Raw genomic sequence first — 27,300 nt, 5'->3', positions numbered from 1 at the left:
TTATATAATTTCTCTCTCTAAAATTTTTATATATACTTTCTCTCTGTAAAACTAAAAATTTGGGATAGTGTTTTAGACACTCTATTTTTTAAAAACCAGCAAATTTCATGATTTTTTTAACTTTAGAAAACCCATAAGACCACACTATTTGAGTAGACCCTCAAACCATAGACCACCGTAATCCATGGTCCCCATCCTAGCAAATCTTGTAGTGTTTAGAAGTTACCCATTTTACATCTAGCAAATCCCCAGATTTTAGTAATTATGCATTTTCAAATCCCATAGTTTTTAGTAGTTATTCATTCCACACCTATGGTTTTAGTAGCTATCAATTCTACACCTAGCAAATCCTATAGTTTATATTCTACACCCTTGTTAGGTCTTTAAGAGAAAAAAATAACGTGCTTAAGGGAAGGTGGGATGTGTAGGCCAAGGGAGAGAGAGCTGAGATGTGGGAGGCTAGAAGTTAGAAAGAGAGAGAGCTCAAAAAAAGAAAAACCTAAACTTTGGGAGGCTAGAAGTTAGAGAGAGAGAGCCCAGAAAAAAAAAAACCTAGACTTAGAAAACCCTAGTTTTAAGCCACCCTTAGATCAAGAAAGCCATTCAACTAAACCAAAACTTGGTCAAAACTTGAAGAGAGAGACAAAGAGGACGCACGACATAAACTCAGCCGGTCCTGATACGGGCGAGGCCTCGAAGCCTTGGGAGTCCCGGGCCAACTGGCCCGCTCTGGTATTTTTTTACCTTTCTGTATTTTTTATTTTTATTAGATTAAATCCGTTTTATTTCATTGTATTTCCTATTTCGTATTTCAGATCGATGATGGCTCTGCCGCTGATCTGAGAGCAGATCTGCTCATAAATGAGCAGATCTGGCCTCAAATCAGAATTTGATTTTCCCCACTCTTTATCACTATTTTAAAAAAATCAGTTTGTGGTGTTCAGATAAGAGAGATCTTCCTTTGAAGATCTTTCCGATTTGCACTGTAAACAGTTTGGCCCCCACCATGGGGCATTTTGAGCTAGATCCGTATAAAAAAAAAAAGCCCTAGATTTCTGTTTCAAGGGCATGTTTTTGAAAAATTAAAAGGGCCAAGAGACTAAAAAATATTTTTTCTCGGACTGTTTTAAATCTTTTTTCATTTAAAAAATCACTTTACTGAAAAAAAATCTCCATATTTTTAGGTATCTTTTTTTTCTCAAAAAAAAAAAAAAAAGGGCTTTCTCTCTTCATGGTCATAATTTATTTTCCCTAAAAACATGAGAGAGCAACCACCATTTTATCACCGGTAGTTAATCCATTCTATTTCGTTGATTTTCTTTTTAAATATATATTTTTTTAAAAAAACTTTCTTGCTAAAAAAACAAGCTTTTGTGGTGTTTGTCATTTTCAAAAAAGGAAATTTCTTAAAAAAAAAAAGACAAGGAAAAAACCTTTTTCTTTAGAAGTGTCTTTAAGAAAAAAAACAGTCTTCCCTATTTCTGGCAACTTCTACTCAAGCCTCTAAGGTCTTTTTTTTTTTCTTTCCATCAAAATTTTGTTAACTTGTTATTATCTGTCATTTTCTTCCCGTTCTTAAATTTTGTTAATTCGAGCTGAACCCTGCTGGGTCTGAGTCCAAGCTCATACTCAGCCCAACCCAGGTCTGAATCAGGTTCACACTTAGGTTTGAACCTAGGTCCCTTTTTGGTCTGAGCCAAGAATCACACCAAATCTCACCTCAACCTTAGTCCGAGCCCACACTCGGTCTATAATTGAAACCTTCTGGCCTAAGTCCAGTCTTGTACCCAGCTTAGCCTAGGTCCGAACCAGGTTTACACATTGATCCAAACCAAGGCCCCCTTTTTGTTCGAGCCAAGGTTCGTGCCTAACACAACCTTGATCTAGTCCGGGTCCATACCCGGTCTGATTTTCAAAACCTTCTGGGTCTAAGTCCTGACTTGTGCTCAGCCTAGCCCAGGTTCGAACTAGGTTCACACCTAGGTCCGAACCTAGGCCCCCTTTTGGTCCAAGCCAAAGCTTGGGCCCAACCCAACCTTGATTTAGTTCAGGTCAACAACCGATCTGATAACTAACCCTCTAAGTTCAAGCTCAGGCTTGTGCTTAACTTAGCCCAAGTCCGAACCAGGTTCATGCCTAGGTCCGAACTAGGTTCACTCCCAGGTCTGAACCTGGGCTCCCTCTCGGTCCGAGCCAAGACTCATACCCATCTAGTCTAGATCTCAGTCTAGGTCCTAGCCTAGGTCTAAGTATGTAGTTGCCTCTAGAACTAGACTAGGTTTATCGTAACTCAGGGTTCAAACTGAAACCCATCGAGTCTAGCAAGATCCATATAGTCTGGTCTTCGCTTAGGTCTAGATTCAGAGTTGTCCCTACACTTAGACTGGGCTCACCTCTGTTCAGGATTCAAACTTAAGTCCATCAAGCCTAATCTAGGTCCATGCCCAAGCCAAGTCTACCCTTCTAATTTAGCACAATTCTAGGAGTCATGGCCCAAGATGAAATCAGAGCAAGGTCCAACCTTACGACTCCAGCCATGTCTAGATCCAAGGAACCCAGTCAGTCGTACATGCAACATCACAGTGCTCCCTTACAAATCCATAACACTCGTGTCAGTGAGCTGAGTCTCGACCCACATAGAACCATACCTAATGGTTTGAGCAGGGCCATGATTTAGAAGCCGCGGGCCAACATGTTAGTAGGGTCCGTAATACCCTGAACAGTCAAGGGGTTAGGCCAGGGGCAATCCTCTAAGACATGGGGGTTAGCCTCAAATCCAGTCAATATGCCAAAGGTAAGGCCTTGGCTCAGATCTCTGAGTCAGTCAATCCCAGTCGAGTTAACCCCGATTTTCAATTAGCAGCCCATTATTCAAGTCTTAGTAATCAGCCAATTAGGGGGCAAGTGGGTTGACATACAGCTAGAAAAAGTCTGCCCAAGCAACCCAGCATCAGTGAAAGTCAGAACTTTGACCTAACTGGTATCAAGACAATCCTAAGGTGCATGCATTCTTCCAAGACCTGCTGAACCAAGGGTACACCATCTAGCATAGTAAATCCAAGCCGATTAGTTCAGAAGCTCAAGCTATAAACCAAGCCCAACTTGTTGGCTCAAACCATGATAACCCTAGAGATACTAGCCTGCCAATCCAATCAACTCGGGGCTATGATTCTAACTCTAATCATCACTCGAGTTCTGGATTAGCTCGAGGACAGACTCCATCTGACATTAGTTATGGCCTCCCTTCACTATTTCAGTCCAATGCTGGGGCAAGAGAATATCATGACCCTAGGGTTAGATCATCCAGTCAAGGTCAAGGACAAACGGACTTCACTGCCCAAGGTCAGAGGTCTAGCCATCATAGCAGCTCGAGTCGTCCATCCCAGTCAAGTGGTGATTCTAACCTACAAGCCTTCTTGCATGGCTAAGTAGTACAAACTCTAAGTAATGGGTCTGTTCTGGCTCAATTCAACTTGGGTGAGTTTATAAGCCGACAATCGGCAAATCAAGTTCAACACATTCCCCAGGTTCATCCTTGGGGCAACCCGCTACATGGGCCCAACAACCAGTCTATACAAGCCACATACCACAAATGCAGGTTCAACAGGCCATGCAGCCGAGTCAGGTCACTGTTATAATAACGGCTCAATTCACCCACATGAAACGCCTCCAAGACTTTTTAGAGAAAATGAGAATATGAGATTTCTCAGCTCTAAAGCCTACGCACAAAAGACTCTAGGATACTTTAAAGATCTACTAGTCGGGTTTGTGATGCTACAATTCATAAACAAATTTTCTGGGAAAGAGGATCCTGAGGCACACATCAACGCGTACTTATTAATGGTCCATACGCTGCGAGACCTACCCAACCATCTTAAGGTCATGTTCTCATATGACTTATAAGAAAAGCCTTGGGTGAGTCTATAGGCCTCTCAAGTAACTCCTGACGAAATGTTCAGGCAATTTTCTTTCCGTTATTGTGGGCAGGGCCAAGACCCATTACCCTTGGTGAGCTAACATCCACCAAACAGAAGTCGGGCGAGTCTCCCTTTGAATTTATAACAAGATTTAGAGAGGCCGCTATGCTAGTCGTCGAAACCACACTCCGTGAATCTGCGAAGGTAGGCATAGCATTAGAGAACATGACTTCAGAATAAGTCACATTCTTTAGCAATGGGTTGGTCTCTTACTCGTTTGACATTATGCTCGAAAGAGTAGCGCGTTATGAACAGGCCAAGGAAGATGAGGCCATAGTCTTTGATAACTCGACTGGTGAAGAGCCCTCTTAAGAAGGAGAGGTGAACATGATTAAGAAAAACAACCTTTTTGGAAATCATTCACAAGAAAGGACTAAAAATTACTCTACCACATGGAGAATGCAGACTTCCACACCAAGGGAATTCACTCCCATTAATGAGCCTATGACTGATGTCATTAAGAAGTTGCTTAAGGCAAGGCTCATAGAATTACCTGCAGTAGCTAGGATTCCTCCCTTCCATGGAGGTGATACATCTCGATGGTGTGAGTGACATCAAAATTATGTTCATAACATTGAAGAATGCTGAGCTTTTAGGCTTAGAGTTCAAGACCTCATTGATAACGATACGATAAGTGTCAGAAAGAAAGAGGATGATGGTAGAGGAAAAACAAAAACTCTAGATGTCTCAACAAACAGTTTGGATGTCAACCTGATTAACTCATAAGAATCACAAACTGCACCCAAACCCGAAAAACATCTACAATGACTTTGGAGCACAAGAAGAACTCAACCGGAAAGTCCAATAGATGAAGAACAAAACGAGCATAAGCTCACCCAGTAGTTAACCTAAAAAAGGACACGAGAAAGGGTCATCACATGTGGAATTCCACTCCAAGATGCAGTCCCCAAAGTGGTACAAGAAGTCCCCATCATCGATAACAAATTGGGGTAGATGATCCCCTCAATACGTACTTCCAAATTAATACAATGAAAGATTAACACATGTGTGACAATGAATCAAACTCGCAAGATCAAGATGAACTCCAGCATAAGCTCAACCAAGACTCTGAAACTGTGGATTCCCAAACTCATGGTGACAAGAAGAACCTTAATTCTGGGACAATAACTCAAGAGGAGGCAGATGAGCAAATTCTTCAAGGAGATCTATTGCCTCAAATATCAAAAGAAGTTGTCCTTTTGGAAATTCTAAGAGGACCACCTGAGCCGTCTTCACAGTACTTCCTAGATGATCCACCCATCTCGGACAAAGAATTAAAAGCTGATGACCAAATTGGGTCACCTCGTCAAGAGGAGAGATTTCCAAAGCTTAACTGGGGTAGGAGCGCAACTCCGATAACCGAGGCAACCCCATAGCAATAAAGTTCATCTCATGAAGAACAAGTTTCTAATAAAACATAATGCCAGGCAGAGACAACCCCATCAAACTACTCAATAGGGGCAATCTCCTCTTATGTAGAGGGCACAACTGGGGCAGTTAATGAGATTGAATCTTTTTTTGTTAACTCCCAACTTGCCATAAGGCCATCCAATATTAACTAAATAACTCTTCTTGTGCGAGAGTTTCACCCGAGCTTAAGCATTGAGAAGGAGCCTACTACGGAATTAACTCCTGAAAAATAAACACAAAATCTGGAATGAAAGAGACAATCGAAAAGGAGTTGGGTGATCACTCACCCCATGTAAAAAAAAACCAAATGGGGCATTCACGCCTCAAACTTCAAAAAGCATTAACACCTAATGAATAACACAAATTATCCCATTAATGGGAAGGATCTAATGAGCTTGCCTGTCCACACAAAAGATTGAGGAATTAGGAAACTAAGAGTGGTTTTTAGTCCCAAAATCAAAGTTCAAGTGGAGCAGTTCAAAGGAAAACTTCAGAAGAAATTCAACAACCATTGTCAAAGAGATATTGGATGCCAACTTGGGGCAAAGGAAATAAGAGGATAACCGATATTACAACCTCACTGCCACTTGGAGCAGAGAAAGATGATCGAATTCCTACATGATCTTAGAGCGAATTGCCACAAAAAAAAAAAGAAGAGGCACATTGACTCTTCTTCGTCCTCCTCCTCCTCTTCGTTTGTCATCATTTTCTTCTTCTTCTTCTTCTTCCAAAAAAAAAATTCCGTTGGGCTGAAAATCCAAAAGGAACCCAAAGCGTTGGAAAAAAATGCAACCGACTGAACACCCGAAAGGGACCCCGGGGGGATGAACAAAAAAAAATAAAAATTTCGCTGAATTTAAAATCCAAAAAGAACCCCAAGCGTTGGAAAAAAAGCTACTGGGCTTAACATCCGAAAGGGAATCCAGGGGCGATGAAAAGAAGAAGTTTTCTCCTTCCTTATATTCTACAAAGTCTTTTCTCTCTAAACATATTCTCTTCCTTCTTCCTGAGTCAGAATGGTGTCAAAATAAAAATCAATAGGCATTAGCTTGATGGAACTTTGTTAAGGACATCGATCATCTAGACTTCGAAAGGTGAATGGTGTAGGAACGAAATCGAAAATCCAAAGAGATTTTGAATACCCAGGGGCAGTATCCTATATTTTCAAAACCATATTTTGCTCAAAAACTCTAGAGAACTCTCATTTGAATTGAAATACAAGAGTTGAGATTGGAAGATAAAGAAATACTTAATGATTCCTCGTCTTGAAGATTCAAGCAAGGACCCGGCACGCTCATATAGGGTCCACCAAAGGGGTCACACGTGGTTAAACTGTAAGACCCACGTTTGAAAAAAAGAAAAAAAAAATCTTAAAAATTTCATTTCAAAACTATTCTTTAAAAAAAAATAAGAACACTCCATGGTTGTATGAGTATAATTGCCAACTACCCTGTCCATCGCTGCATGATGTTAAATTGCTTAGAGGGCTCTATGGTTGCATGAGTTAAAATTGCTAACTAAACATTTGGTTTTTAAAATATATTTCTCATTTTCTAAATTTTCATTATCTGTCTTGTGTCTTCAAAAAATTTGATTTCTTTGTTAAAATCGTAACTTGTCCAAGTTCTGGGTTATATTTCAAAATTCCTCTGTTGTCTTCAAAATTTCTGAAAAGACTTTTAAAAACGAAGGAACTTGGACACCCGTATATAATGATTACCGCATTCCCGCCTCATCTCTCTCTTCAAATTGAGCTTAGGAAACCCTAAGGGAATCAAAGAAAATAACAAGTTTAAGAATTTGAAATTGTGAAAGCCCCTGAAGTTAAGTGGCATGACCAGAAAATCCAACTCGAGTTTCAAGCTTGCGTAACTCACCGACATCTCACGTTGAAAACCCTAGAAATAAAAATACCCTAGGTGGGTGAGCGGGGAGAGTAATGTCTTGGAGGGATAGTTGGTGTGCCCTCTGACCACGAAACGTCAAGATGAAATTTAAAATGTTTGCATTATCTTTGCCACTCACATGTCCTACGAAGGACATGGAGTACTAAAGAGTGTCTACTTCTTTGCCACTTGCCTGTCCCTTGAAGAACAGGGAGTGTCAAAAAGGGGCATCTGTAAACACCCCATTTTTTAAAAACCGGCAAATTCCATGATTTTTCGAACTTTAGAAAACCCATTGAACTACACTATTTCAGTAGACCCCTAACCATAGACCACCGTAATCCATGGTCCCCATCCTAACAAATCTTGTAGTGTTTAGAAGTTACTCAATTTACATCTAGCAAATATCTAGCTTTTAGTAGTTATCCATTTTACACCTAGCAAATCCCATAGTTTTTAGTAGTTATCCATTCCACACCCATAGTTTTAGTAGCTATCCATTCTATACCTTGCAAAATCCTATAGTTTCTATTCTACACCCCGATTAGGTCTTTAAGAGAAAAAACTAGCGTGCCTAAGGGAAGGTGGGATGTATAGGCCAAGAGAGAGAGAGAGCTGAGACGTGAGAGGCTAGAAGTTAGAGAGAAAGAGCCCAAAGTAAGAAAAATCTCGATCTAGGAAATCCCTAGTTTTAAGCAACCTTTAGATTAAGAAAGCCATTCAACCAAGCCTAGACTTGGTCAAGACTTGAAGAGAGAGACAAAGAGGACGTATGGCATAAACTCAGCCCTTCCTGATATGGGCGAGGCCTCGAAGCCACGGGAGTCCCGGACCAACTAGCCCTGTCTAGTATTCCTTTCACCTTTCGGCATTTCGTTTTTGTATTTTTTATTTTTATTAGATTAAATCTGTTTAATTGTATTTTATTTCCTATTTCGTATTTCAGATCGATGCTAGCTTTGTCACTAATTTGCGAGCAGATCTGCTCAGAATGAGCAGATCTTACCTCAAATCAGAATTTGATTTTCCCCACTCTTTATGACTCTTTTTAAAAAAATCAGTTCTTGGTGTTTTGATTAGAGGGATCTTCCTCTCAAGATCTCTCTGATTTGCACTGTAAACAAGTGTATCTATAAAAATTTTGAGATAGTTTCTCTCTCTAAATTTTATATGATTTCTCTCTTTCTCTCTCTAAAATTTTACATGATTTCTCTCTCTAAAATTTAATATACTTTCTATCCAAAATTTAAAATTTGAAATTGTTTGTCTACAAATTTTTAGATAATTGCCCTCTCTAAAAATTTTAGGTACTTTACTCTCTCTAAAATTTAATATAGTTTCTCTTTCTAAAATTTTAAAATACTCTCTCTTTAAAACTTAAAACTTGAGATAGTTCCCCTCTTCAATAATTTTGAGATAGTTTCTCTTTCTAAAAAGTTTTATGTAGTTTCACTTTCTAAAATATGATATAGTTGTTCACTCAGAGTTTAAGATACTTTCTCTTTCTAAGAGCTAGAATTTGATATAATTTTTTTCTAAAAATTTTGCAATAATTTATTTTTCTAAAATTTTTTATTTACTTTCTCTCTTTAAAATTTGATATAGTTACTCTCTTAAATTTTAAGAGGCTTTCTTTCTTTAAAACTTCAAGCTTGAGATAGTTTCTCTCTTTACATTTTGAAATATATTCTCTTTAAAATTTGATATAGTGTCTCTCGAAAATTTGATATACTTTCTCTCTCTAAAATTTAAAATTTGAGATATTTTCTCTCTCTAAAACTTAATTTGAGATATTTTCTCTCTCTAAAACTTAATTTGAGATATTTTCCCTCTAAAACTCAAAATTCGAGATAGTTTATCTCTCTTAAAAATGAGATATTTCTCTCTAAATTTTTTTGACAATTTCTCTTTCTATAATTTATAATAATTTCTCTCTAAAAGTTTAAGAATATTTTCTCTCTCTATAATTTCTAGAAAACTTTCTCTCTCTAAAACTTAAGATTTGATATAGTTTCTCTATCAGTGTGTCTCTCTCTAAAAGTTTTGAAGTAGGTTCTCTTTAAAAAATTGAGATAGTTTCTCTCTAAAAATTTGCATGTACTTTCTCTCTCTAAAATATGATAGTTTCTCTCCAAAACTTAAACAATGAGATATTTTCTGTCTAAAATTTTGAGATAGTTCATCTCTCTAAAAACATTTGGCACTTTCTCTCTCTAAAATTTTAAAATTTGAGATAGTTTCTCTCTCTAAAATTTTGAGATAGATCATCTCTGTAAAATAATTTGGTACTTTCTCTCTCTAAAATTTTAACATACTTTTTCTTTCTAAAATTTTAATATACTTTCTCTCTCTAAAAATTAAAAATTGAGATAGTTTCTCTCTCTAAAATTTTGAGATAGTTCATCTCTCTAAAAAAATTTGATAATTTCTCTCTCTAAAATTGTAACATACTTTCTCTCTCTAAAATTTTAACAAACTTTCTCTCTCTAAAAGTTAAAATTTGAGATAGTTTCTCTCTCTAAAAATTTTTAGATAGTTTCTCCGTTTAAAAAAATTTAAGTACTTTCTCTCCCTAAAATTGTCATACCTATCAAATGTTCCCTATGTTTTGGGTCGAGAGTGCCAATGAGTGAAATCCATGGGCCTTGAAAATGCAAAAAAATAGGTTTTGGTGTGGAAATGAAATCATGTGAAAGTAGGTCTCATTTCGATGAATTTGATTTTCCTGATTTTGAGTATCCTAGTCATTAAGCAACACAAACAGTAGATTTTGGCAATATCCAAGATATTAGGATTCCATGCCTTGAAATCCATGTACCCAAACAGGCCCTAAGAATATTGTTTGTGCTCAAATTTGGATCAATCTCGGCTCAAATCTCTTGCGAAATAAGTTAAGTAGTTAGATATAAGTAGAGAGTGGGATCGCTCAAATTATAGGTTTAGGAGTATCGCATATTTTTGTAGATCTAGTTCTCCTCTAATCCTACTAGTAGTACTAGCACGAAATCCGTTTATAAGAGTTTAAAAAGCTTCTAAAATCTGACTAAATTCTCTATGAAAAAAATAAATTGAAATTACAGAAAATAAACTCAAACTAAAGAAAATAATAAATTAAAAGAGAATAAGGGATATTTCTTACCTTAGGAACATGAAATCTAGTGTTTCGAGCTCGGATTAGGCCACTCTTGTTGTGCCACTATCTCATCATTGAATGCTTTCGCTTATTGGATTTGCTGGATTTTGTGTTATTTTACCTAGATCCGGTGATTCTAGGGTTCAGAAAGGGGTTAGGGATCTTACGCATGAATTTTCCTAATTATTTTGAAGGATAGGAGATGGTTTCCTATGTTTTTATAAAGGATTTGAGATACCCTAAGGTTTAATACAAAATTTTGGGATTTATTGTGATTTTTCCTAATTTTGCTTGAATTTCTAGGATTCATATACGCTTTTTTCTAATTTATAGAATTTTCTGGGAGTTTTCTAATAGTTCTAGTGATTTTTCTAACTAATATTTGGGTTATGTTTAATATGTTTTTTCCAAAGAATTTGAGGGAGTATTTATAGGTCAAGACTATTAGGCTTGAAATTAATTAAACTAATCTTTGAGTCCTGTTTTTATTTGGAATAAGATGATTTTCATATGTTTTTGGATTATTCCAATTAAACATTTGACTTAAAATTCTAATTAAATGGGTCTTGGACGCGTTATGGACCAACCAAGGCCCATCAGGCGGCACGACACGTGGTGAATCATGTGACCCGACCATCTGTGTGGCTCATAGCCAACGCACGATACTGTACGACTCTCTTAAATTTTAAGATGCTTTCTCTCTCTAAAACTTCAAGTTTGAGATAATTTCTCTCTTTACATTTTGAATTAGTTTCTCTTTAAAATTTGATATAGTGTCTTTTTAAAATTTGATATACTTTCTCTCTCTAAAGTCTAAAATTTGAGATATTTTCTCTCTAAAACTCAAAATTCGAGATTGTTTCTCTCTCTTAAAAATGAGTTATTTCTCTCTAAAAATTTTTGACAGTTTCTCTTTGTAGAATTTATAATAATTTCTCTCTAAAAGTTTAAGAATATTTTCTCTCTCTATAATTTTTAGAATACTTTCTCTCTCTAAAACTTAAGGTTTGATATAGTTTCTCTACCAGTGTTTCTCTCTCTAAAAGTTTTGAAGTAGTTTCTCTTTAAAAAAATTGAGATAGTTTCTCTCTTTAAAAAATTGAGATAGTTTCTCTCTCTAAAAATTTGCATGTACTTTCTCTCTCTAAAATATGATAGTTTCTCTCCAAAACGTAAACAATAAGATATTTTCTATCTAAAATTTTGAGATAGTTCGTCTCTCTAAAAACATTTGACACTTTCTCTCTCTAAATTTTTAACATACTTTCTCTATCTAAATGTTAAAATTTGAGATAATTTCTCTCTCTAAAATTTTGAGATAGTTCATCTCTGTAAAATAATTTGGTACTTTCTCTATCTAAAATTTTAACATACTTTTTCTCTCTAAAATTTTAATATACTTTCTCTCTCTAAAAATTAAAAATTGAGATAGTTTCTCTCTTTAAAATTTTGAGATAGTTCATCTCTCTAAAAAAATTTGATACTTTCTCTCTCTAAAACTGTAACATACTTTCTCTCTCTAAAATTTTAACAAACTTTCTCTCTCTAAAAGTTAAAATTTGAGATAGTTTCTCTCTCTAAAAATTTTTAGATAGTTTCTCCGTTTAAAAAAATTTAAGTACTTTCTCTCTCTAAAATTGTCATACCTTTCAAATGTTCCCTATGTTTTGGGTCGAGAGAGCCAATGAGTGAAATCCATGCGCCTTGAAAATGCAAAAAAATAGGTTTTGGTGTGGAAATGAAATCATGTGAAAGTAGGTCTCATTTCGATGCTTTTGATTTTCCTGATTTTGAGTATCCTAGTCATTAAGCAACACAAACAGTAGATTTTGGCAATATCCAAGATATTAGGATTCCATGCCTTGAAATCCATGTACCCAAACAGGCCCTAAGAATATTGTTTGCGCTCAAATTTGGATCAATCTCGGCTCAAATCTCTTGCGAAATAAGTTAAGTAGTTAGATATAAGTAGAGAGTGGGATCGCTCAAATTATAGGTTTAGGAGTATCGCAAATTTTTGTAGATCTAGTTCTCTTCTAATCCTACTAGTAGTACTAGCACGAAATCCGTTTATAAGAGTTTAAAAAGCTTCTAAAATCTGACTAAATTCTCTATGAAAAAAATAAATTGAAATTACAGAAAATAAACTCAAACTAAAGAAAATAATAAATTAAAAGAGAATAAGGGATATTTCTTACCTTAGGAACATGAAATCTGGTGTTTCGAGCTCGGATTAGGCCACTCTTGTTGTGCCACTATCTCATCATTGGATGCTTTCGCTTATTGGATTTGCTGGAACTTTTGTTATTTTACCTAGATCCGGTGATTCTAGGGTTCAGAAAGGGGTTAGGGATCTTACGTATGAATTTTCCTAATTATTTTGAAGGATAGGAGATGGTTTCCTATGTTTTTATAAGGGATTTGGGATACCCTAAGGTTTAATACAAAATTTTGGGATTTATTGTGATTTTTCCTAATTTTGCATGAATTTCAAGGATTCATATACGCTTTTTTCTAATTTATAGAATTTTCTGAGAATTTTCTAATTTCTAGAATTTTCTGGGAATTTTCTAATAGTTCTAGTGATTTTTCTAACTAATATTTGGGTTATGTTTAATATGTTTTTTCCAAAGAATTTGAGGGAGTATTTATAGGTTAAGACTGTTAGGCTTGAAATTAATTAAACTAATCTTTGAGTCCTATTTTTATTGGGAATAAGATGACTTTCATATGTTTTTGGATTATTCCAATTAAACATTTGACTTAAAATTCTAATTAAATGGGTCTTGGACGCGTTATCGATCAACCAAGGCCCATCAAGCTGCACGACACGTGGTGAATCATGTGACCCGAATATCTGTGTGGCTCATAGCCAACGCACGATACTGTACGACTCTCTTAAATTTTAAGATGCTTTCTCTCTCTAAAACTTCAAGTTTGAGATCGTTTCTCTCTTTACATTTTGAAATAGTTTCTCTTTAAAATTTGATATAGTGTCTTTTTAAAATTTGATATACTTTCTCTCTCTAAAGTTTAAAATTTGAGATATTTTCTCTCTAAAACTCAAAATTCGAGATAGTTTCTCTTTCTTAAAATGAGATATTTCTCTCTAAAAATTTTTGACAGTTTCCTTTTGTAGAATTTATAATAATTTCTCTCTAAAAGTTGAAGAATATTTTCTCTCTCTATAATTTTTAGAATACTTTCTCTCTCTAAAACTTAAGGTTTGATATAGTTTCTCTATCAGTGTTTCTCTCTCTAAAATTTTTGAAGTAGTTTCTCTTTAAAAAATTGAGATAGTTTCTCTCTTTAAAAAATTGAGATCGTTTCTCTCTCTAAAAATTTGCATGTTCTTTCTCTCTCTAAAATATGATAGTTTCTCTCCAAAACTTAAACAATAAGATATTTTCTATCTAAAATTTTGAGATAGTTCGTCTCTCTAAAAACATTTGGCACTTTCTCTCTCTAAAATTTTAACATACTTTCTCTCTCTAAAAGTTAAAATTTGAGATAGTTTCTCTCTCTAAAATTTTGGGATAGTTCATCTCTGTAAAATAATTTGGTACTTTCTCTCTCTAAAATTTTAACATACTTTTTCTCTCTAAAATTTTAAAATACTTTCTCTCTCTAAAAATTAAAAATTGAGATAGTTTCTCTCTCTAAAATTTTGAGATAGTTCATCTCTCTAAAAAAATTTGCTACTTTCTCTTTCTAAAATTGTAACATACTTTCTCTCTCTAAAATTTTAACAAACTTTCTCTCTCTAAAAGTTAAAATTTTAGATAGTTTTTCTCTTTAAAAATTTTTAGATAGTTTCTCCGTTTAAAAAAATTTAAGTACTTTCTCTCTCTAAAATTGTCATACCTATCAAATGTCCTCTATGTTTTGGGTCGAGAGAGCCAATGAGTGAAATCCATGGGCCTTGAAAATGCAAAAAAATAGGTTTTGGTGTGGAAATGAAATCATGTGAAAGTAGGTCTCATTTCGATGCTTTTGATTTTCCTGATTTTGAGTATCCTAGTCATTAAGCAACACAAACAGTAGATTTTGGCAATATCCAAGATATTAGGATTCCATGCCTTGAAATCCATGTACCCAAACAGGCCCTAAGAATATTGGTTGCGGTCAAATTTGGATCAATCTCGGCTCAAATCTCCTGCGAAAAAAGTTAAGTAGTTAGATATAAGTAGAGAGTGGGATCGCTCAAATTATAGGTTTAGGAGTATCGCATATTTTTGTAGATCTAGTTCTCCTCTAATCTTACTAGTAGTACTAGCACGAAATCCGTTTATAAGAGTTTAAAAAGCTTCTAAAATCTGACTAAATTCTCTATGAAAAAAATAAATTGAAATTACAGAAAATAAACTCAAACTAAAGAAAATAATAAATTAAAAGAGAATAAGGGATATTTTTTACCTTAGGAACATGAAATCTCGTGTTTCGAGCTCGGATTAGGCCACTCTTGTTGTGCCACTATCTCATCATTGAATGCTTTCGCTTATTGGATTTGCTGGAACTTGTGTTATTTTACCTAGATCCGGTGATTCTAGGGTTCAGAAAGGGGTTAGGGATCTTACGTATGAATTTTCCTAATTATTTTGAAGGATAGGAGATGGTTTCCTATGTTTTTATAAGGGATTTGGGATACTCTAAGGTTTAATACAAAAATTTGGGATTTATTGTGATTTTTCCTAATTTTGCTTGAATTTCTAGGATTCATATACGCTTTTTTCTAATTTATAGAATTTTCTGGGAATTTTCTAATAGTTATAGTGATTTTTCTAACTAATATTTGGGTTATGTTTAATATGTTTTTTCCAAAGAATTTGAGGGAGTATTTATAGGTTAAGACTGTTAGGTTTGAAATTAATTAAACTAATCTTTGAGTCCTATTTTTATTGGAAATAAGATGACTTTCATATGTTTTTGGATTATTCCAATTAAACATTTGACTTAAAATTCTAATTAAATGGGTCTTGGACGCGTTATGGACCAACCAAGGCCCATCAAGCTGCACGACACGTGGTGAATCATGTGACCCGACTTTCTGTGTGGCTCATAGCCAACGCACGATACTGTACGAATTTCTTAAATTTTAAGATGCTTTCTCTCTCTAAAACTTCAAGTTTGAGATAGTTTCTCTCTTTACATTTTGAAATAGTTTCTCTTTAAAATTTGATATAGTGTCTTTTTAAAATTTGAGATACTTTCTCTCTCTAAAGTTTAAAATTTGAGATATGTTCTCTCTAAAACTCAAAATTCGAGATAGTTTCTCTTTCTTAAAAATGAGATATTTCTCTCTAAAAAGTTTTGACAGTTTCTCTTTGTAGAATTTATAATAATTTCTCTCTAAAAGTTTAAGAATATTTTCTCTCTCTATAATTTTTAGAATACTTTCTCTCTCTAAAACTTAAGGTTTGATATAGTTTCTCTATCAGTGTTTCTCTCTCTAAAAGTTTTGAAGTAGTTTCTCTTTAAAAAAATTGAGATAGTTTCTCTCTTTAAAAAATTGAGATAGTTTCTCTCTCTAAAAATTTGCATGTACTTTCTCTCTCTAAAATACGATAGTTTCTCTCCAAAACTTAAACAATGAGATAATTTCTGTCTAAAATTTTGATATAGTTCATCTCTATAAAAATATTTGGCACTTTCTCTCTCTAAAATTTTAACATACTTTCTCTCTCTAAAAGTTAAAATTTGAGATAGTTTCTCTCTCTAAACTTTTGAGATAGTTCATCTCTGTAAGATAATTTGGTACTATCTCTTTAAAATTTTAACATACTTTTTCTCTCTAAAATTTTAAAATACTTTCTCTCTCTAAAAATTAAAAATTGAGACAGTTTCTCTCTCTAAAATTTTGAGATAGTTCATCTCTCTAAAAAAATTTGATACTTTCTCTTTCTAAAATTGTAACATACTTTCTCTCTCAAAAATTTTAACAAACTTTCTCTCTCTAAAAGTTAAAATTTGAGATAGTTTCTCTCTCTAAAAATTTTTAGATAGTTTCTCCGTTTTAAAAAATTTAAGTACTTTCTCTCTCGAGAATTGTCATACCTATCAAATGTTCCCTATGTTTTGGGTCGAGAGAGCCAATGAGTGAAATCCATGGGCCTTGAAAATGCAAAAAAAAAAGGTTTTGGTGTGGAAATGAAATCATGTGAAAGTAGGTCTCATTTCGATGCTTTTGATTTTCCTGATTTTAAGTGTCCTAGTCATTAAGCAACACAAACAGTAGATTTTGGCAATATCCAAGATATTAGGATTCCATGGCTTGAAATCCATGTACCCAAACTGGCCCTAAGAATATTGTTTGCGCTCAAATTTGGATCAATCTCGGCTCAAATCTCTTGCGAAACAAGTTAAGTAGTTAGATATAAGTAGAGAGTGGGATCGCTCAAATTATAGGTTTAGGAGTATCGCATATTTTTGTAGATCTAGTTCTCCTCTAATCCTAGTAGTAGTACTAGCACGAAATCCGTTTATAAGAGTTTAAAAAGCTTCTAAAATCTGACTAAATTCTCTATGAAAAAAATAAATTGAAATTACAGAAAATAAACTCAAACTAAAGAAAATAATAAATTAAAAGAGAATAAGGGATATTTCTTACCTTAGGAACATGAAATCTGGTGTTTCGAGCTCGGATTAGGCCACTCTTGTTGTGCCACTATCTCATCATTGAATGCTTTCGCTTATTGGATTTGCTGGAACTTGTGTTATTTTACCTAGATCCGGTGATTCTAGGGTTCAGAAAGGGGTTAGGGATCTTACGTATGAATTTTCCTAATTATTTTGAAGGATAGGAGATGGTTTCCTAAGTTTTTATAAGGGATTTGGGATACCCTAAGGTTTAATACAAAATTTTGGAATTTATTGTGATTTTTCCTAATTTTGCTTGAATTTCTAGGATTCATATAAACTTTTTTCTAATTTATAGAATTTTCTGGGAATTTTCTAATAGTTCTAGTGATTTTTCTAACTAATATTTGGGTTATGTTTAATATGTTTTTTCCAAAGAATTTGAGGGAGTATTTATAGGTTAAGACTGTTAGGCTTGAAATTAATTAAACTAATCTTTGGTCCTATTTTTATTGGGAATAAGATGACTTTCATATGTTTTTGGATTATTCCAATTAAACATTTGACTTAAAATTCTAATTAAATGGGTCTTGGACGCGTTATGGACCAACCAAGGCCCATCAAGTTGCACGACACGTGGTGAATCATGTGACCCGACTGTCTGTGTGGCTCATAGCCAACGCACGATACTGTACGAATTTCTTAAATTTTAAGATGCTTTCTCTCTCTAAAACTTCATGTTTGAGATAGTTTCACTCTTTTCATTTTGAAATAGTTTCTCATTAAAATTTGATATAGTGTCTTTTTAAACTTTGATATACTTTCTCTCACTAAAGTTTAAAATTTGAGATATTTTCTCTCTAAAACTCAAAATTCGAGATAGTTTCTTTCTCTTAAAAATGAGATATTTCTCTCTAAAAATTTTTGACAGTTTCTCTTTGTAGAATTTATAATAATTTCTCTCTAAAAGTTTAAGAATATTTTCTCTCTCTATAATTTTTAGAATACTTTCTCTCTCTAAAACTTAAGGTTTGATATAGTTTCTCTATCAGTGTTTCTCTCTCTAAAAGTTTTGAAGTAGTTTCTCTTTAAAAAATTGAGATAGTTTTTCTCTTTAAAAAATTGAGATAGTTTCTCTCTCTAAAAATTTGCATGTACTTTCTCTCTCTAAAATACGATAGTTTCTCTCCAAAACTTAAACAATGAGATAATTTCTGTCTAAAATTTTGATATAGTTCATCTCTCTAAAAATATTTGGCACTTTCTCTCTCTAAAATTTTAACATACTTTCTCTCTCTAAAAGTTAAAATTTGAGATAGTTTCTCTCTCTAAAATTTTGAGATAGTTCATCTCTGTAAGATAATTTGGTACTATCTCTTTAAAATTTTAACATACTTTTTCTCTCTAAAATTTTAATATACTTTCTTTCTCTAAAAATTAAAAATTGAGATAGTTTCTCTCTCTAAAATTTTGAGATAGTTCATCTCTCTAAAAAAATTTGATACTTTCTCTCTCTAAAATATAACATACTTTCTCTCTCTAAAATTTTAACAAACTTTCTCTCTCTAAAAGTTAAAATTTGAGATAGTTTCTCTCTCTAAAAATTTTTAGATAGTTTCTCCGTTTAAAAAAATTTAAGTACTTTCTGTCTCCAAAATTGTCATACCTATCAAATGTTCCTTATGTTTTGGGTCGAGAGAGCCAATGAGTGAAATCCATGGGCCTTGAAAATGCAAAAAAATAGGTTTTGGTGTGGAAATGAAATCATGTGAAAGTAGGTCTCATTTCGATGATTTTGATTTTCCTGATTTTGAGTATCCTAGTCATTAAGCAACACAAACAGTAGAATTTGGCAATATCCAAGATATTAGGATTCCATGCCTTGAAATCCATGTACCCAAACAGGCCCTAAGAATATTGTTTGCGCTCAAATTTGGATCAATCTCGGCTCAAATCTCTTGCGAAATAAGTTAAGTAGTTAGATATAAGTAGAGAGTGGGATCGCTCAAATTATAGGTTTAGGAGTATCGCATATTTTTGTAGATCTAGTTCTCCTCTAATCCTACTAGTAGTACTAGCACGAAATCCGTTTATAAGAGTTTAAAAAGCTTCTAAAATCTGACTAAATTCTCTATGAAAAAAATTGAAATTACAGAAAATAAACTCAAACTAAAGAAAATAATAAATTAAAAGAGAAGAAGGGATATTTCTTACCTTAGGAACATGAAATCTGGTGTTTCGAGCTCGGATTAGGCCACTCTTGTTGTGCCACTATCTCATCATTGAATGCTTTCGCTTATTGGATTTGCTGGATCTTGTGTTATTTTACCTAGATCCTGTGATTCTAGGGTTCAGAAAGGGGTTAGGGATCTTACGTATGAATTTTCCTAATTATTTTGAAGGATAGGAGATGGTTTCCTCTGTTTTTATACTGGATTTGGGATACCCTAAGGTTTAATACAAAATTTTGGGATTTATTGTGATTTTTCCTAATTTTGCTTGAATTTCTAGGATTCATATACGCTTTTTTCTAATTTATAGAATTTTCTGGGAATTTTCTAATAGTTCTAGTGATTTTTCTAACTAATATTTGGGTTATGTTTAATATGTTTTTTCCAAAGAATTTGAAGGAGTATTTATAGGTTAAGACTGTTAGGCTTGAAATTAATTAAACTAATCTTTGAGTCCTATTTTTATTGGGAATAAGATGACTTTCATATGTTTTTGGATTATTCCAATTAAACATTTGACTTAAAATTCTAATTAAATGGGTCTTGGACGCGTTATGGACCAACCAAGGCCCATCAGGCTGCGCGACACGTGGTGAATCATGTGACCCGACTATCTGTGTGGCTCATAGCCAACGCACGATACTGTACGACTTTCTTAAATTTTAAGATGCTTTCTCTTTCTAAAACTTCAAGTTTGAGATAGTTTCTCTCTTTACATTTTGAAATAGTTTCTCTTTAAAATTTGATATAGTGTCTTTTTAAAATTTGATATACTTTATCTCTCTAAAGTTTAAAATTTGAGATATTTTCTCTCTAAAACTCAAAATTCGAGATAATTTCTCTTTCTTAAAAATGAGATATTTCTCTCTAAAAATTTTTGACAGTTTCTCTTTGTAGAATTTATAATAATTTCTCTCTAAAAGTTTAAGAATATTTTCTCTCTCTATAATTTTTAGAATACTTCTCTCTCTAAAACTTAAGGTTTGATATAGTTTCTCTATCAGTGTTTCTCTCTCTAAAAGTTTTGAAGTAGTTTCTCTTTAAAAAATTGAGATAGTTTCTCTCTTTAAAAAATTGAGATAGTTTCTCTCTCTAAAAATTTGCATGTACTTTCTCTCTCTAAAATATGATAGTTTCTCTCCAAAACTTAAACAATAAGATATTTTCTGTCTAAAATTTTGAGATAGTTCATCTCTCTAAAAACATTTGGCACTTTCTCTCTCTAAAAGTTTAACATAGTTTCTCTCTCTAAAAGTTAAAATTTGAGATAGTTTCTCTCTCTAAAATTTTGAGATAGTTCATCTCTGTAAAATAATTTGGTACTTTCTCTCTCTAAAATTTTAACATACTTTTTCTCTCTAAAATTTTAATATACTTTCTCTCTCTAAAAATTAAAAATTGAGACAGTTTCTCTCTCTAAAATTTTGAGATAGTTCATCTCTCTGAAAAAATTTGATACTTTCTCTTTCTAAAATTGTAACATACTTTCTCTCTCTAAAAGTTTAACAAACTTTCTCTCTCTAAAAGTTAAAATTTGAGATAGTTTCTCTCTCTAAAAATTTTTAGATAGTTTCTCCGTTTAAAAAAATTTAAGTACTTTCTGTCTCCAAAATTGTCATACCTATCAAATGTTCCCTATGTTTTGGGTCGAGAGAGCCAATGAGTGAAATCCATGGGCCTTGAAAATGCAAAAAAATAAGTTTTGGTGTGGAAATGAAATCATGTGAAAGTAGGTCTCATTTCGATGATTTTGATTTTCCTGATTTTGAGTATCCTAGTCATTAAGCAACACAAACAGTAGATTTTGGCAATATCCAAGATATTAGGATTCCATGCCTTGAAATCCATGTACCCAAACAGGCCCTAAGAATATTGTTTGCGCTCAAATTTGGATCAATCTCGGCTCAAATCTCTTGCAAAATAAGTTAAGTAGTTAGATATAAGTAGAGAGTGGGATCGCTCAAATTATAGGTTTAGGAGTATCGCATATTTTTGTAGATCTAGTTCTCCTCTAATCCTACTAGTAGTACTAGCACGAAATCCGTTTATAAGAGTTTAAAAAGCTTCTAAAATCTGACTAAATTCTCTATGAAAAAAATAAATTGAAATTACAGAAAATAAACTCAAACTAAAGAAAATAATAAATTAAAAGAGAAGAAGGGATATTTCTTACCTTAGGAACATGAAATCTGGTGTTTCGAGCTCGGATTAGGCCACTCTTGTTGTGCCACTATCTCATCATTGAATGCTTTCGCTTATTGGATTTGCTGGATCTTGTGTTATTTTACCTAGATCCTGTGATTCTAGGGTTCAGAAAGGGGTTAGGGATCTTACGTATGAATTTTCCTAATTATTTTGAAGGATAGGAGATGGTTTCCTATGTTTTTATACTGGATTTGGGATACCCTAAGGTTTAATACAAAATTTTGGGATTTATTGTGATTTTTCCTAATTTTGCTTGAATTTCTAGGATTCATATACGCTTTTTTCTAATTTATAGAATTTTCTGGGAATTTTCTAATAGTTCTAGTGATTTTTCTAACTAATATTTGGGTTATGTTTAATATGTTTTTTCCAAAGAATTTGAAGGAGTATTTATAGGTTAAGACTGTTAGGCTTGAAATTAATTAAACTAATCTTTGAGTCCTATATTTATTGGGAATAAGATGATTTTCATATGTTTTTGGATTATTCCAATTAAACATTTGACTTAAAATTCTAATTAAATGGGTCTTGGACGCGTTATGGACCAACCAAGGCCCATCAGGCTGCACGACACGTGGTGAATCATATGACCCGACTATCTGTGTGGCTCATAGCCAACGCACGATACTGTACGACTCTCTTAAATTTTAAGATGCTTTCTCTCTCTAAAACTTCAAGTTTGAGATAGTTTCTCTCTTTACATTTTGAAATAGTTTCTCTTTAAAATTTGATATAGTGTCTTTTTAAAATTTGATATACTTTCTCTCTCTAAAGTTTAAAATTTGAGATATTTTCTCTCTAAAACTCAAAATTCGAGATAGTTTCTCGCTCTTAAAAATGAGATATTTCTCTCTAAAAATTTTTGACAGTTTCTCTTTGTAGAATTTATAATAATTTCTCTCTAAAAGTTTAAGAATATTTTGTCTCTCTATAATTTTTATAATACTTTCTCTCTCTAAAACTTAAGGTTTGATATAGTTTCTCTATCAATGTTTCTCTCTCTAAAAGTTTTGAAGTAGTTTCTCTTTAAAAAATTGAGATAGTTTCTCTCTCTAAAAAATCGAGATAGTTTCTCTATCTAAAAATTTGCATGTACTTTTTCTTTCTAAAATGGATAGTTTCTCTCTAAAACTTAAAAATTGAGATATTTTCTGTCTAACAATTTGAGATAGTTCATCTCTCTAAAAACATTTGGCACTTTCTCTCTTTAAAATTTGAGATAGTTTCTCTCTCTAATTTTTTTTAGATAGTTTCTCCGTTTAAAAAATTTAAGTACTTTCTCTCTCTAAAATTGTCATACCTATCAAATGTTCCCTATGTTTTGGATCGAGAGAGCTAATGAGTGAAATCCATGGGCCTTGAAAATGCAAAAAAATAAGTTTTGGTGTGGAAATGAAATCATGTGAAAGTAGGTCTCATTTCGATGATTTTGATTTTCCTGATTTTGAGTATCCTAGTCATTAAGCAACACAAACAGTAGATTTTGGCAATATCCAAGATATTAGGATTCCATGCCTTGAAATCCATGTACCCAAACAGGCCCTAAGAATATTGTTTGCGCTCAAATTTGGATCAATCTCGGCTCAAATCTCTTGCGAAATAAGTTAAGTAGTTAGATATAAGTAGAGAGTGGGATCGCTCAAATTATAGGTTTAGGAGTATCGCATATTTTTGTAGATCTAGTTCTCCTCTAATCCTACTAGTAGTACTAGCACGAAATCCGTTTATAAGAGTTTAAAAAGCTTCTAAAATCTGACTAAATTCTCTATGAAAAAAATAAATTGAAATTACAAAAAATAAACTCAAACTAAAGAAAATAATAAATTAAAAGAGAATAAGGGATATTTCTTACCTTAGGAACATGAAATTTGGAGTTTCGAGCTCGGATTAGGCCACTCTTATTGTGCCACTATCTCATCATTGAATGCTTTCGCTTATTGGATTTGCTGGATCTTGTGTTATTTTACCTAGATTCGATGATTCTAGGGTTCAAAAAGGGGTTAGGGATCTTACGTATGAATTTTCCTAATTATTTTGAAGGATAGGAGATGGTTTCCTATGTTTTTCTAAGGGATTTGGGATACCCTAAGGTTTAATACAAAATTTTGGGATTTATTGTGATTTTTCCTAATTTTGCTTGAATTTCTAGGATTCATGTACGCTTTTTTCTAATTTATAGAATTTTTTGGGAATTTGCTAATATTTCTAGTGATTTTTCTAACTAATATTTGGGTTATGTTTAATATGTTTTTTCCAAAGATTTTGAGGGAGTATTTATAGGTTAAGACTGTTAGGCTTGAAATTAATTAAACTAATCTTTGAGTCCTATTTTTTTTGGGAATAAGATGATTTTCATATGTTTTTGGATTATTCCAATTAAACATTTGACTTAAAATTCTAATTAAATGGGATTGGGACGAGTTTTGGGCCGACCAAGGCTCATCAGGCTGCACGACACGTGGTGAATCATGTGGCACGACTCTTTGCGTGGCTCATAGCCCATGCACAATACTGTATGAGTCACACATAAGGGTAGTTTGGTTATTTTGTCCAATAATCCCCCCCCCCTCGCGGTACTAACTTTCCAACAAATTTTTCAATTTGAATGTGTTTTAAATAGCTTGGGGACATCTAAACTGGGGACATCTAAACTGGGTCTAGGTTACCTATGACTCACTAGGAATTCCCTTAGCCAGAGTTTCGAAGGGGATGTCTACAGTTGTCTTTCTTTGGCATTTTCCTGAGATATTGGGTGGTTGGCAAATAAGTAGACACTCGAGACATGATGGAAAGAAATGAGTAATCATCAGTTTGAATGACTAGTACTTTTTGGGAAGGCGGTACGCCAATGGATATTTGTTATCCATAGGACATCGAACTAGCACTATACTATCCTTAAGGCAGTGGCGATGAGAGCTCATTGAAAATTAGGATCCGAAGTGACAGTTAGCAGAAACTGTACTATCTTTGAGACTGAGTTCACCTCAATTCTACCTAGGACGTCAGTGTAGCTATATTTGCCTTTAGACATTTGCTTTTTGGGCTTAGTTTTCATTTGAATGGGAATTTGATTGAGAAGAAATGATTGGTGATGAAGTTTTAGCTAGTTGAACTTCTATTAACCTTTAATTCTAAATTCATAAGGTCCACCAGTTTAGGCTCGAGTTTTATGAAAGGTCCACCAGTTTAGGCTCGAGTTTTATGAATTTGTAGGCTGGTTTTTTTTCCTTAAGGGTTTGCAACATAACAATATGGATTTCGTGGCACCGGAAATATCATGTGCGACCCCTTTTTGAAACTTTTTTGTTTTTTAAAGAATTTTAGAAAAGTTGGAAAACAAGGAGAAATTTTAAAAACAAAAACAGGGTTTCGGGCATACTATTTAACCAAAGAAATTAAAATTTTTGAATGCTCATGGATATATAGGGAAAAACTTAAAAAAAGGGGATAATTTTGAAAATCAAATTTGATTCGGTTAGCCTTTTAAGTTCATGTGACCATGGAGCCCTCTAAGCAGTTTTACATCATGAAACGATAGACGTATCTTTGTACCTACCCCACCTCTTTTATGTCGCATGGGTTTGACATATTCTTGTCTTGACTCTTTTAAGTCGCACGAATTTGACATTTGGTAGAGATTGATTTCCCGACTGTTTTACGTCACACAGGATAGACGTCTTCTGAAATTGATTTTGATTGATATTCCTGACCTTTTTATGTCACACGGGATGGACTTTTTTGGAGTTTGATTTTTGATCTTTTTACGTCGTATAGGATATACCTACCCCACCTCTTTTATGTCGCATGGGTTTGACATATTCTTGTCTTGACTCTTTTAATTCGCACGAATTTGACATTTGGTAGAGATTGATTTCCTGACTGTTTTACATCACATCGGATAGAGGTATTCCGAAATTGATTTTGATTGATATTCCTGACCTTTTTATGTCATACGGGATGGACTTTTTCTGAGTTTGATTTTTGATCTTTTTATGTCGTATGGGATATACGTTTTGGATCTAATTGAAATTTTTTTTGGTAAGTAGTTTTAACTCGTGTCCTCATAGAGATATGAATTTATGTGATTTTAAATTTCCAAAGAACTTGAAATGATTTTGGTGAAGGACTGATGGAGTTTGGTGAGCTCTTTTGGCTCTTGCCACCATGGAACCTTTCCTGGTCTTGATTTGAGATCTTGTTGATTTTCCTGGAATGAAATGCACTTGGCATGGTGGATTTCTTTCCTAGGGAATTTGACCTGACCAACTCGAACATCATTTGGGTCTGGTTTTGAATTTTGTTTTTTTGAGGATTCACTATCCTGAGCCTTTGGCCTCAACCTCTTTTTTTTTCATTGTCTTTTGGTACTATAAAAAACATTACCCAGAAAGAAAAAAATGTTAAATTCATGAGTAATGAGGATCAGAGGAAATGGATCTTAAGGCTATGACTACAATTTGATTGTGCCTAACGAATAAGGTTTTATTCCATATAGTGGGAGAGAAGACGACAAATGGCTCGTGGGAGAAATTGGAAAGTGTTTGCCAAAACAAATATCTTACAAACCATATTCTATTAAAGACAAATTTGTTTAGTTTAAGGATGAAAGAGGGGACAAAAGTTTTTGATCATTTGAACACTTTCAACGATATTATTTGTAAACTTTGAAAGTGTTGGAAAAGATGCGGACAAGGCAATAATGTTCTCATGTACTTTATCGAATTTTTTATAATAATTTAGTGACAACATTAAGTTGCACTAAAGAAGATCTACATGTCTGAAGTACTATGTTTAGTACTTTGCTTGCCCATAAGCTCTGAAAAAGGCATCTACGGGAGATTCAGAATTGAAAATTCACATATCAAAGGGTCGTTCAAGTGAGCGAAGTAATTTTTCTCAAAATTCTTCAAGAAGTCTAAGTGTCTATCAAAGTCTAAAGGCTGAGAAAACAAGTTTGTTTTTAGGGATGTGGTGAAGTCGGTCATATTTCTTGATTGTATGGGTATATATCTATTTGGTGTCTAGGATTATGATAAGATTAGTTAGTAATTATCAATAACTGTTGGTATTTATCCATAATTAATAAATAAAGAGAGAGTTCTATGCAGTATTCTGAGTTTGTAATAGGTAGCACCCCACACTCTAGTCACCACTCCATTCCCACCGTTAACACCACCCCACTAATAACTTCAAAATGCTAATTCCTAATCTACTTGAAAAAACGGATTACGAAAAAAGCTAACTCCTAATCTACTTGGAAAAAAAGGGGTTGCGAAAGATAGAATGTTAAATATTGCAACTCTTATGATTATTTCATTCCCACTGCTAATACCACCCCATTAATACCTTAAAAAAGCTAACACCTAATCTAATTGAAAAAAAACGGTAACTCTTATGATTATTTCATTTCCATTTCATTCCCACTGCTAACACCACCCTACTAATATCTTAAAAAAGCTAATTCCTAATCTACTTGAAAAAAAGGGCAACTATTATGATTATTTCATTCCCATCGTTAACATCACCCCACTAATGCCTTCAAAAAGCTAACTCCTAATCTACTTGAAAAAAATAGGTTGTCAAAGATAGAATGTTAAATATTGCAACCCTTATGATTATTTTGATAAAAGTATCCCAGCTATTCATTAAGATCTGATGGCTAGGAAAGACTGACATGTATAAATTCCCTAGTCCTAATGGCATATAGAAAGCTTTCTACTTAAAATTTTCCAAACAAGTTCATACAATGTATTTTTCAATTGTCGATAATCAGTGTATACTTCAGAGCATTTTCTATATTGGGGAAATCACGTTGATTTTCCTAAAATAAAACAAGGAACCAAACCGCATATGTTTGCTATTTGAATCGAAAACGAAGGAAT

The 27,300-nt window shown here is 33.5% G+C and overlaps 1 long non-coding RNA gene across 1 annotated transcript; it reads left to right on the top strand.

The window, feature by feature from the left end:
* The first annotated feature begins 648 nt into the window (after positions 1–648).
* LOC148779515 (uncharacterized) lies at positions 649–26,190 on the top strand. Its single transcript, XR_016046466.1, has 2 exons — positions 649–732; positions 25,914–26,190. It is a non-coding gene; the product is annotated as an uncharacterized LOC148779515 (long non-coding RNA).
* Positions 26,191–27,300: the final 1,110 nt, after the last annotated feature.

This window comes from Amborella trichopoda, chromosome 12, assembly GCF_054954075.1.
Source record: "Amborella trichopoda isolate Santa Cruz 75 chromosome 12, AtrichopodaSantaCruz75HAP2 v2.0, whole genome shotgun sequence".
In the NCBI taxonomy this organism is placed as follows: Eukaryota; Viridiplantae; Streptophyta; class Magnoliopsida; order Amborellales; family Amborellaceae; genus Amborella; species Amborella trichopoda.
This window is presented reverse-complemented; position numbering and strand designations above follow the sequence as displayed.